The sequence below is a fragment of the Lactuca sativa genome, chromosome 8 (assembly GCF_002870075.4).
Source record: "Lactuca sativa cultivar Salinas chromosome 8, Lsat_Salinas_v11, whole genome shotgun sequence".
In the NCBI taxonomy this organism is placed as follows: Eukaryota; Viridiplantae; Streptophyta; class Magnoliopsida; order Asterales; family Asteraceae; genus Lactuca; species Lactuca sativa.
Window position 1 is genome coordinate 197,165,439 of NC_056630.2, and position 12,955 is coordinate 197,178,393.

Consider the following 12,955-nt stretch of genomic DNA (forward strand, 5'->3'; position numbering starts at 1 on the left):
TTAAGATGCTTCGATCCGATCGTGGTGGTGAGTATCTTAGTTCAGAGTTCCTCGACTATCTAAGGGAATGTGGGATAGTCTCACAATTGACACCTCCCAGGACACCACAGTTGAATGGTGTGGCTGAGACGCGTAACCGAACCTTGTTAGATATGGTTCGTTCCATGATGAGTCGAGCTACGCTACCAATCTCATTCTGGGGGTATGCCTTAGAGACTGCCGCCCATATTCTTAATCTAGTCCCTACAAAGAAAGTTGCCAAAACTCTTCACGAGATGTGGACTGGTAAAGTACCTAAACTAGACCACATCAAGATTTGGGGTTGCGAGGCTTTCATGAGACGCGAGACTCATGATAAGCTCGAACCTCGAAGCGAGAGGTGTATTTTCATCGGTTACCCACAGCGATCCTTTGGTTACCTCTTCTACAGACCTAGTGACAATGTGGTCTTTGTAGCAAGAAGAGGAGTCTTTCGAGAAAGAGAATTTATAAGCCAAGGAGACAGTGGGAGGCAAATTGATCTTGAAGAAATTCAAGAATCAAGCGGTGAAGGAACTTCAAACTCTAGCCCTCAACTTGAGGAGGAAACTCCTGTTGAGCCAATTGACAAATCTGTACCTCTGAGGCGTTCCACGAGAGTTAGGTATGCACCTGAGCATTACTATGGTTTCCATATTACTACAGAAGGTGAGACACTTATTAGTGATGGGTCACTAGTAGGTCTGGATGAACCTAATAGCTACGAGGAAGCCATGGCAGGCCCCGAGTCTGCTAAGTGGAAAGAGGCTATGGATAGCGAGATACAATCCATGTATGACAATCAAGTTTGGAACTTGGTTGAGAATGTACCAGGTCATAAGACTGTAGGGTGCAAATGGATCTTCAAGAAGAAGACCGACATGGATGGTAAAGTACACACTTATAAGGCTAGACTGGTTGCAAAGGGCTTCTCTCAAATTCCTGGAGTGGACTATGATGAGACCTTTTCTCCGGTAGCCAAGATTAAGTCTATTCGGGTTCTGTTAGCCATAGCTGCATTTCATGATTATGAAATATGGCAGATGGATGTCAAAACCGCTTTCCTTAATGGAAAGTTGGCTGAAGATGTTTACATGAGTCAGCCAGAGGGTTTTGTCAGCAACGAGTACCCTAATAGAGTGTGTAAGCTTGAGAAATCCATTTATGGATTGAAGCAAGCACCTCGCAGATGGAATCTTTGCTTTGATGAAAAGGTCAAGGAATTTGGCTTTTCTAGGAGTGAAGATGAATCTTGTGTGTATGTCAAGGCTAGTGGGAGTATAGTTAGCTTTTTGGTATTGTATGTGGATGACATACTACTCATAGGAAACGACATTCCAACTCTGCAGGAAGTAAAGTCCTGGCTTGGGAAGTGTTTCGCTATGAAGGACCTTGGTGAAGCTGCCTATATTCTAGGGATAAGAATCTTGAGAGATCGGAGTAAAAGACTAATTGGACTTAGTCAGAGTACCTACTTGGATAAGGTGCTAAAGAGATTTAGCATGCAGGATTCCAAGAAAGGAGAGTTACCCATCCAGAGTAACACCAGATTGAGTAAGACACAAAGCCCTAGCACTGAGGCTGAGATAGCAGAAATGAGTCGAACACCTTACGCTTCGGCTGTAGGATCGATCATGTATGCTATGACGTGTACTCGACCCGATGTAGCTTTTGCCTTGAGCATGGTTAGCAGGTATCAGGCGAACCCTGGCAAGGCACACTGGACTGCGGTAAAGAATATCCTCAAGTACCTACGGAGGACTAAGGACTGGGTTCTTACCCTCGGTGGGAGTGATGACTTGAGAGTTGTAGGGTATAGTGATGCTAGCTTCCAGACTGATAGGGATAATTTCCGCTCTCAGTCGGGCTGGGTCTTTACCCTAAACGGAGGAGCAATTTCTTGGAAGAGTTCCAAGCAAGAGACGGTGGCAGATTCTACTTGTGAATCAGAGTATATTGCAGCTAGCGAGGTAGAAAAGGAGGCGATATGGCTGAAAAACTTCATTGGAGACCTTGGAGTTGTACCAGCTATTAAAGAGCCAATGGAAATTTTCTGTGATAGTGAAAGTGCTGTTGCCTTAGCCAAGGAACCAAGGGATCATGGGAGATCCAGACACATCGACAGAAAATACCATTTCATTAGACATCGGATCGAAGAAGGACACCTCGTGGCAAAGAGGGTATCATCAGATGAGAATCCGGCAGATCCCCTCACAAAGGGACTGACTCGGGTTAAGCATCTTCAGCATGCTCGGAGCATAGGGCTGAAGGATGATATTAGATTCAGTAGTTAGATAATCTCGAAATTTGTAAAGTGTAATTGACATTTGATGATGAATAAAAGTGTTTTATTTATGAGTAAAGTGTTGCTATCTCTTGTCGATCGTTTACTATATTTCTTTTGCATGTTTTGACTTCCAGAATAATTTTGTTTGGTATAACATATTATTCAAACCTCCACAGTCGGTCATATGTTGGAAGTAGATATGAATCAAGACTGTCATGTTTGGTTGTAGAGGTCTTGGACAAGGCTACAACAATCATGAGTGCTCATAAGTTCTGAGCATTGGACTCAACCCACGCTCACTGGAATCACTTCATGGAATTTTATCTCGAGTGATCGTGAGACGGTAATATCATATAAGTCTTCAAACCTAGAGATATGATTTGTTACTTACAAGTTGGTTATGCATTGACTGTACGAAACCGCATTGGTAACTCGATGTTATAAAACGTACTTTTGTGTGTAATTCAATGAGTGGTAGAACAAACATATGAGTCGAAGTTTATCTGTTCCTTCTTGGATTAGAAGCTGATATCTGGGCCCCTCGATGATTTTGTTTTGACCCATGTACCGGGCCCGGTCAGAACTAAGTTGATGTGTTCAATTAAGTTCTATGTCAAACAAATCAGAAATCGGGAAACAAATGCTGGACAATAAGCAAGACAATGTTCCATGTATTTGTCCGGATGATATCTAGAACAGAGGATTATATGATCACTTATCTTAAATGGCGTACCATCATCTTCTCAGTTCCGAGAGACCTTGAAAGAGCTACGATTGCCGGTCGGTTCTTGAAGTACTAGAGATATAGTTATTAGACTTATCCAAGTGGGAGACTGTTGGATAAGGTGTCTAAGTCCATAACTATTTCGGGCTTGTACTTGACCCGACCCGGCATGGTCCATTTGGGTTGCATGGCACCATGCAATTGGATAGACTAAATGAGAGAAATAACACTTGGAGATTATTAATATATTATAAGTTCTAATATATTAATAATATTATTTGATTAGTTGATCAAAGAATTAATTTGGAATTAATTAAGTGATCAAAGGATAACTAATTAAATATATGGGTTGATTATGTAGATCATCCATATCTTGTATAGTGGGCTAAGAGGCTCCATGGATTATCAAGTTGGGTTCTACCCATAGGATGCTCCATGGGAGTTACAAACCCATGGGTCATGGAAATGAAGAGTCATGACACATTAGGGTTTACATGGTGTAACCCTAGACGTGTCAACACTATATAAGAAGCATATTCTCCACCAAAATCGGCTACACTAAGAAACTAGAGGGCTTGGCCGATTTTGAGAAGTGTGTGTTATCTCAAGAGTCTTTCCAAGAGCATTTGGTGTTGTGTGAAGCATTTGAGGCATCACACTTGGGGTGCTAGGCTCACAAGGTTTCAAGGAACATAAGCAACAACAAGGTAAGTTATTCTATCTTTCATTCAAGTTAAAATTGTTCCCCATGTATGCTAGATAGGAATATAACCTTGGAAATTCAACTTTGCATGATAATTAGACAAACATAGATCCAAGGTTATTAGGGTTGCATGTACACTTAGGAAGTGTTAGAATGCTCAAAACCCATCAGATTTACACAGAAAGTACTGATAAATCATCCTCGTAATGCGAGATACAAGTAATCCTGTTAATGTATACAGATAAGTGTATCTATGGAAAGGTACTCATGTAATGCGTTTATGTAATCGTGTTCATGTATCATGCAAGTATATGTAAAGGTACTCATGTATCAGGTAAACATCTATAAGTACTCATGTATCAGGCAATGTGCTAGTATAGACTCATGAATGAACTGACTCTTGTTTGATATCTTCTGACTATCCCTATGATAGCTAACTGGAAAGTATGTTGTTGTTCAAGTAGGTTTAGGCAAGGTATCTAGGAGCTTTGAACAATAATATAAGGTGACTTGAAGTTATTATACAATTCAAAACTAATACTTCTGTTGTCTAAGTATTTTAAGATAGAAAACCATTTCACGTGACTTCTTTTGAAATATGTGAAATCTACTGAGTGAAAACATAGTTATAAAATACATGAAACTGATTTAATAACATGTTTGTTTCTACTTGTATTCCCCCCCCCCCCATTAAAGCATTTAAAATCCTTTAAAACATTGATTATGGGGTATGAACTCACCTGCAATGGGTGATTGGAATGAACTGAACGGTATCGGATTGCTAGGTGTCAAGCGAGGACTTGTGCACACACTACGATCCTAATGAACATATAATCACACATATATGCACTCAATTAGACACCAAAGACTAATTGATAATGTTTAAGACATCTTAGATATAGATAACACTTTATGTAAGTGTTTTAAGCCGTAAGGACTTCATCTAAGCTATTGTGGGACAGGGTACTTGAGTTTAGGGTTTCCAAAGGACCCCATATGAGAGTTTACTCTCCATATACCATCACACATGGAGTTTACGGTTGTAAACTCTTGAGTTTACGGCCGTAAACTCCCAAAGATGTGTGTTTGGTGTGTTTTGAAGTCCAATATGCTTTCTAGAATTATTCTAACCTAGTGGTTATGTTCTTGGAAGGGTTTAAGGCCTAGAAGTACTCCAAATAGGAGTTTACGGCCTAAAGGACATTTCCCCTTGGAGTTTACGGTCGTAAACTCCCTTGGGGTGGTTCCTTGGTTGTTTTCAAGCCTCTTGTACTAGTGGGATGTGTTCTAGACTTTTAATCCTAGCATATGAAGGCATTAGGCACCACTTAGTGCCCTTTTTAGGAGTTTACGGCCCAAGAACCATGTCTTGGCCGTAAACTCACTTGATTAAGTGATTTTGGTGTGGTTTGGTCCTTCCATTTAGTGGTTACAATTTCTTGTAGAGGGCTAGGGCCTTAGGTGTCATGAAAACACCCTTTGTGACCATTTACATGGAGTTTACGGCCTAGGAGAGTTCTGGGCTGTAAACTCACTTTCTTTTGTGTCATTTGAAGTGTTTAAGACCTTAATCTACTTGGGGAATTAATCTAGATGCAAGCCTTAAAGTCCTTTAGTCCAAAAACCACCATTTAGCCCTTTGAAATGGAGTTTACGGCCTAAGAGAGTTCTGGGCCGTAAACTCCCAATCTTGGGTGGTTTTGTGTGTGATTTCATGTCCCTAATGTGTTTACCTAATGTCCTAAGGCCTTATTCTAGCATCAATGTCGGTTTTGGCCTTGTTTCGGGAGTTTACCGCCCAAGAACACCTTGGGGAGTAAACTCCTAGATCTCATGATTTAGCCCACTAAATCATGTTATAAGCATCAAATATGTAATCTAACACTACTAGAAAGAGTTACTCACAATCTGGGATAAAAACCCGAAGATCTGTCAGAGAGAAAATGGCTTTTCTCTAGTTGGAATTGTGAATAATGAATTAAATAAATTCAGAAAACTATTTATAGTCCTGAAATATTTTGACAGAAAATATTTTTATTCTTGAACTTAGACTGTAACATTATGAAACTTGAAATGTCCAAATTTCACAAACTCAGGAGCATCCACTCTCCTGATATCTCCTAAAGTGTAAACCCTAAGGTACACTAACTTGTTCGGAAAAGTCTGAAAATCACTGAAATTGGACTGACTTCTATTGAATAGATATTGTTCGTACAAATGGAAATTTCGGGTTGTCACAGTAACTATGCACTCACCTGAAAGGTGGTGACTCAGCACTCAGACGGCGCTTCGATACTCTCAAAACGATTTTCCTTCGATAAAACCTAGTATCGATACCACTAGGGTTTAGTCTAACGATAACCGCGACAAATTAATTGTCTGACTATTATTATTATATAAGCGTTAATAACACTCAATATAACTCATAATAATAGCCCAAATAATTATTTTAAGGACCTAATAACATTCCTATAAATATTTGAAAGCTATATTAAAAATTGCGTAAGCGTAGCACACTTACAGCGAATTTTATCGAAAACCGGAACTTAATTGGAGCAACGTTTCGTAACCGAAAGACTCTTTTTTCTCGGGACTCCGGGAGCCTCGGGGCTTCCCTAGGGTGTTAGGGGTTTTATCTAGGGCTTAGGGGGGGGGGGGGTTTAGAGCACTTAGAGAGAGAAAGTTTTTAGAGAGAGAGTGAGTTTTGGTGTGAAAATGAAGGCTGCCTTCGGACCCCTTTTATAGGCGCGAAGTTCGGACATTACGCTGGGCGTACTCCTCTGATAAGGCTTCCAGGTCGGATCCAGCTGGCTTCGTACATCGGACGGATAAGGGCGAGGGTACGCGGGGCGTACCGACTTCGGACGCGATGCGTAAAGCGAGGGCATGTGTCAAGATCCGAAGCGAGGACCGTGGGCCGCAAGCGACGGCTGGGATCGTGCCACGTCATCAGTCTCGCACCAGGTTTCACATTTTCGAGTCCCAACTTCAAAAACTCGTATCTTCCACATACAAGCTCCGTTTTGACGTTCTTTATATCCATGCGAAGGTGGGAACGTACTCTACAACTTTCATTTAGACTCCGCCGGCTAATTTTGACTCGATTTTAAATTTTATATTATTAACGGGCCGGGACAGGATTGGTCCGTTAAATCCTCATAACTTCTTCATCCGACATCCGTTTTCGCCCATCTTTTTCTCGTTAAGCTACTCTCAACGAGATCTTCGATTCTCGTTTAGGTCATGTCGGCTAAAAATCACTCGATCTAATATTCGAATTTCGGGTTGTACACTGCTATTCCGAAACTTCAAAAAATCATAACTTCTTCATACGAAGTCAGATTTGGGTGTTCTTTTTATCGATGTTCTTAGTTTAACATATTCTACGACTTTCGTTTAGATCGCTAAGGCTAAATCTCGCTCTATCATAAATTCACTATTTACGCTTTCCGATATCGTGTCGGTTCTGTCGCGAAACTTCGACGGGTCATAACTTCTTCGTTATAACTCGGATTTCGGCGTTCTTTATATGTACGGAAACCTTGAGACATATTATACAAATTTATGTAGAGATATCAGGCTTATCTCACACTTTAATTTTGACACTTATTTTTATTCTTTATTAATTATACATTTATAATTAAATTATAAGCACATAAATACACATAATTCACATAATACTCAATTATTTCATCTTTATTACTTCAAAAAGAGTTACAAGAGGTAACCTAGACTATTACATCGACAAAAATGCTTGGCCCTGAAACCCGGGCGTTACACACATTCACTACACACTGATCTTGCCAAGGTCCACTCACTTGGTACTTCCCATTTCCAAAAAATGATGATGTATACTCCTCTGCCTGATCTTTGATCTTTTGCAATAGCTTGGTAGCTGTTGGAGACAAAGAGCCTGTTGTTTTGTTAATTTCTTTTTCAACATTCACAATCCTCTTCATGATGTACTCCCGGATGAACTCTAAGCAATTGATAATTGGTGTGTCACGTCCTTCTATTATTTTGCTATTAAAGCACTCGCATATGTTGTTTATCATAATATCAGAATGTGCTCTCCCTATTAATTAATAGAATACATGTAAAATTGGTTAGCAAACATTAGAGCATACAACAATAGTTATCATACATTAGAATATATAACATGTTCAAACCTGTAAAATGAGAACATGCCTAATGTTGAGGTGGTATTTGTTTAAGCCACTCATAACATTCTTGGTTTAGTTTTCTAACTTCTTCCATTTCTTTTTCAAACTCTTGCACAGTATATGTTGTTGAACAATTCCAAAGCAGTTTTGTAAACTTATCCCCTCTCCAATGTGACCTCATATTGTCGTGTATGTGGCGAACACAATAACGGTGCTCTGCACAAGGAAACAAATCTGCGATGGCAGAACTTAAACCCTACAAGAAAATACATTATGTCAATGATTTCTTTTCCTTTAGATATTAGTATTCAAAACACAAGAAAATAACCTTTTGTCTGTCTGATATAAATGTAAAATTTGAATTTGAAGCCAACCCAAGGTCATCACCCAAGTGAGTTAAAAACCATGTACAATAGTTCAATGTCTCAGCTTCAACCACAACATACGCTAAATGATATATTCCATTATTCCCATCTAAAGCCTGTGCAATCTAAACCAATAAATAAAAGTAAAAAATAAATCAAAATATATGGTTCAACCACAAAATAAGAGAAAATGTACCACAACAGATAAAATTTGACCATGGAAAGGTCCTTTCATGAAAGCCCCATCTACCCCAAGAAAATCCCTCTTCCCTACTGCAAGTCCTTGTTTCAAAGCACCAAGGCACACGTACACGCGTCTGAAGGTTCTTGTCTCAACATCAGGATTTGGTTCACTTTCGACATCAAGCTTGATAGTGGTGTCTGGGTTTTGAGTCTGCACCTCTAACAAATAATCTTTTAAGATCTTGTACTGAGTGGCATAATCACCCCTGATATTTTTTAAGGTTGCTTCTCTTGCCCTAAAGGCTTTCATCTTAGAAATATCTACTTTGTAGATACGTTGAAATTGTTCCCTCAAAGCATTGACTGGAATTTTTGGGTTTGCTTCCACCAGTTGTAGAATTTGATTTGAAAGAAACTTGTAATCACAAGCCCTAACCTTTCTTGTTTGAAGACATTTATGTTCACTAACATATGTTTTAACTGTCCAATCCTTGTCACGTTTCCACTTACTAGCTAAAAGAACCCAAGGACACTTACCTTCTTCGTTGACTACTTCTTGACCGATCCCACCACCTAGGCTTGTTATGGTTCCCTTGCATACAACCCTTACTCTGTTTTTATCATTCTTCTCAAAATACAACTCCCTTCTTGTATCTATTGCATGTTGGTTAACCCTATCTTTAAACTCCTTTGACGAATTAAATTTCTGATATAAATAGAAAGGCTCACTGACTTGGGCGTTTTCGTTCTCATGCGCCCTTCTAATAGCTTTAATCTTTTTGTTTCTTTCACCTTCTATCCCATCATCCGATGAAGAGTCAGACAAGAAAAGTTTACTATCTATAACTTCAAGGTCTGCTTCATTCCTATCTTCTGTAACTACATGATTCTTTCTTTTAGAAGCACCTCCAATCCACTCAACATCTGTGTCAACATTCAACTGGAATTCTCTCATGTCAACTTCAACATCATCAATGATATTGTCTTCGTCCACAAGAAAGTCACCATCTTGACTCTCACTATCATCACCACTGTTGATCTCATCACCACTGCTACTATCATCACTACTATGTTCAATTTCAATTTCCATGATAATTGCATTATCACTTACCATGTCCACCTTGTCAATTGAAGGCTCATTTCTAGTAGGTGAAACAGGAGGATTGTTTCTATTAGGCTCAGATGTCAACACATCATTATGCTCAACTTGTGTATCATGCCATTCCAAAAATAATCTTTTTGGGGTACAATCAATCTAAACTATACGTACCTTAGATGGGTTTGGTGACATCGAGTATGTGTGTAATTTCGTTTGCCCGTGCTCTGTATACACCTCTATTAGCTTATGTTGGCCAACATATTTTGCTAAATGCCTTACATTATCATCTGAAGCTAAAGAAAACAAGCCAAAATCCAAATCGCAAAGTGGCCTTCGAAAATGATAGTACATCTCCACATGTAGGTTTTCATCGATATACCCAAGTTTCACCATCATGTCATCAATATCGTGAACACAGAAAATCTCGATGTCTACTAACTCAACGTAATGTCTCTTTTCGTTTACATACTTCCTTCCAGGAAAATCAGTAAACTTTCCACCATGGTTTAATATCATGCAAAACATGGTTGGATGATCACCTATTAAGGAAATGCCCCAATAATTTTGATTAACAATTGATTAGGGTTGTAGGATTTCACGAAGCAAATGCAAATAAAAATGAGATTAGGGACTAGGCGGACTTACCATATTGAAGACGAACTTATGCTTCACTGATCATCCGACCTCGTGCTTCACTTAAATTCCAAACCGGCATTGTTGATTATTTGGAAAAGCATACAAAGTTTTAGCTAACGACTAGGGTTTTTCGTTTGAGAGAAGAAAGGGAATTCGTCTGAAAAGTGTGTGTTTGTGTGTGTTTTGGTTTGACGATGATCGGAATCGTAAAACCATCCGTCTTCTAAATGGCGCTAATATATTATAGGGTTGAAAGGACAAAAATGCCCCCAGCGTTCCACTCACGTGATTAGTTCCTAACCCCAAATAAGACGGAAGGTTAACTAAGGGACTAGGCGGGTAACGAAATAAAGTTATAGGGATGGTCCGAGTTAAAAATTCTTTCCAAGGACGAAGCGTGCAAGTAACAGCAAATCATAGGGACCAACCGTGTAATTTTCTCTAAAAAAATAAATGTTACCCTAAACAAAAGAGGGTTTAATAGGAAAAAATAGTTATCAAAAGTAAATAAATATAGAAAAGCTTTTAATATATAAAATATAGATTATCTCATATTCATTAAAAATCACTTTTGTTTTTATTTTGTTTCTTCTTATTCTTATGTAAATGTTACACTTGCTAACTTATTTCTTATCCATTGTGATGATGACTTTGATGTTTGGATTGTTTTTATTTTTTATTTTTTATTGTTGATTATTTATTCATACTATGATTTGGAATTAGGTTAGAGTCTGTCCCTATTTTGTTTATGCTATATTCATATTTTTTTATAGGGTTAGTCAAACAAATTTTGAGTATAGGTAAAGGAGGAAAAAATGCCTCTATGAAAGAAAATATTAATAAAAATCCCCATATTTATGAAAAAAAACACATTTTAGCCTTTTATATATTAAATCCCAATAAGGTGAAAGAAGTCAGAGGAATAGGGGGTGTCGGGTGCTTAGCCCCCCTAATCTCTTATCAAACTTCAGCAAAATTACAAATAAAATGAGTCCATTAGTAACCTTTAAGCCATTGTTAATTAACTGATCCTAATAGCCCTTCCTAATTATATTAAAAACCTATTTATTTGTTATATAAAAACAATGAGGATATGAATATTAAATCCTACGGCCTCCACCTATTTATCTTATTATAATTAGCAGATGATTATATATTCATTTCTTCATAAATAACTTTTGTTAATTGACTATTCACTAATCACCAAGATAATGTGTAGATATTTTTACTCGTCGACAAGGTTAATTTTCAATTAACATATCGTTTCGAGATTCGACACAATTTCAATTCTCTAATTAAGAAGATAATTTCTAATTCTTATCGTATATTTTATTTCTTGTTACTTATAAATAATAATTTGATTATGTTTGATAATTTGGTTTATTATAATCATATGGTAAATTATTAGTAGAAAAACCATTGATTTTTTTTTTCAAGAAATTCGAAGATGAATATGAGTCGATGTTTATGGTGTGTTGAAATTTTTTGAAAATTGATACTATGATAGTCGATGGAGCTTCTATATAGACAAAATTTTCTTTGTCAATTTCTTTTAAAATTTAAAACTATATTACTTTATTCGGATATAACATTATATTTTAATATATTATTACGATGTGAGCGTGTCAGCCCTCGTTACTCTTAAATCTTGGATCCGCCCCTGAAGGAAGTTGACATAAATTTTGCATTACCACTTCTATTTCATCAATCTTAAAGGACGTGCAAAAGTGAGTTATGGATGAGGCACTCTTCTTCGTGTTGTGAAATTTATCTTGAAGTTAAAGCATATGTGACATCTTGTCATTAAGGAAGAACTCATGTAGCTTGTCACAAATATCTTTGGAAGCACAATTGTCACTAGAAATGATTTGTAAGAGATTAGCATCACAAGTATAATAAAACCAAGATTTAATTTGAGAGTTAATGGCATCTCAATCCTCATTATCATCAACTTTAGGTTGAGAATTTTCGATTATATAGTTAGGAACTTTAGCACATTTGCACATGTCAATAAAGATACTACGCCATAATTTGTATTTTGAGCCATCAACAGACAATTTAAAGCTAAATTGTAAGAACCCAAAATTTGGGAGATTTGATTTTGGGTCAATATTTGACTAAAAGGGCAAATCGGTCATTTAGAGGAATTTCATGAACTGAGAAGACATAATCTCATGAAATTAGTCAAGATAAGTCTAAGTCGCATTTATAAGATGAGATAAGTGAGTTTAAGATAAGAAATGCAAGGGATGGTGCATTTAGGCTATAAAGGGTAAAATGGGAATTTTATGTTTTTGGGGCCAAGTTTGTGACTTAATAAATTAAGATATGTATGTAGTATGTTAGAAGTGACTTAATGGAGTTGTAGAATTCATCCCTACCTTCACATGGATATAAAGATCATAGAAAACTGGTTTGAAACGAAGAAGATATAAGTGTCAAAAGATTAGAGGAAAAATTCCCCAAAATGGAATGGAATCAACTAAGAAGTTGTTGATGTACAACCACCGCAGCGTGGTTTCCAGAACGATAAATGGATTAGAGTTTCGTCGTAAATATAAGGCAATGTACTTTGCATCGTGGTGTGGTATACGTGTACCACATTGTGGTGGCAAAAGTAGGATGTTATTCGAGAAAGGCACCATGGCTCGGTCAAAGGGAGACCGCGACCTAATAGTGCGCACCACAACACAGTAGGCATGTTGTCGTCGCGCGGTTTCGCAGACCATAAAATAGATTTAAATTAGTTAAGGGCTTATTCTCGGACCAAAAACTTT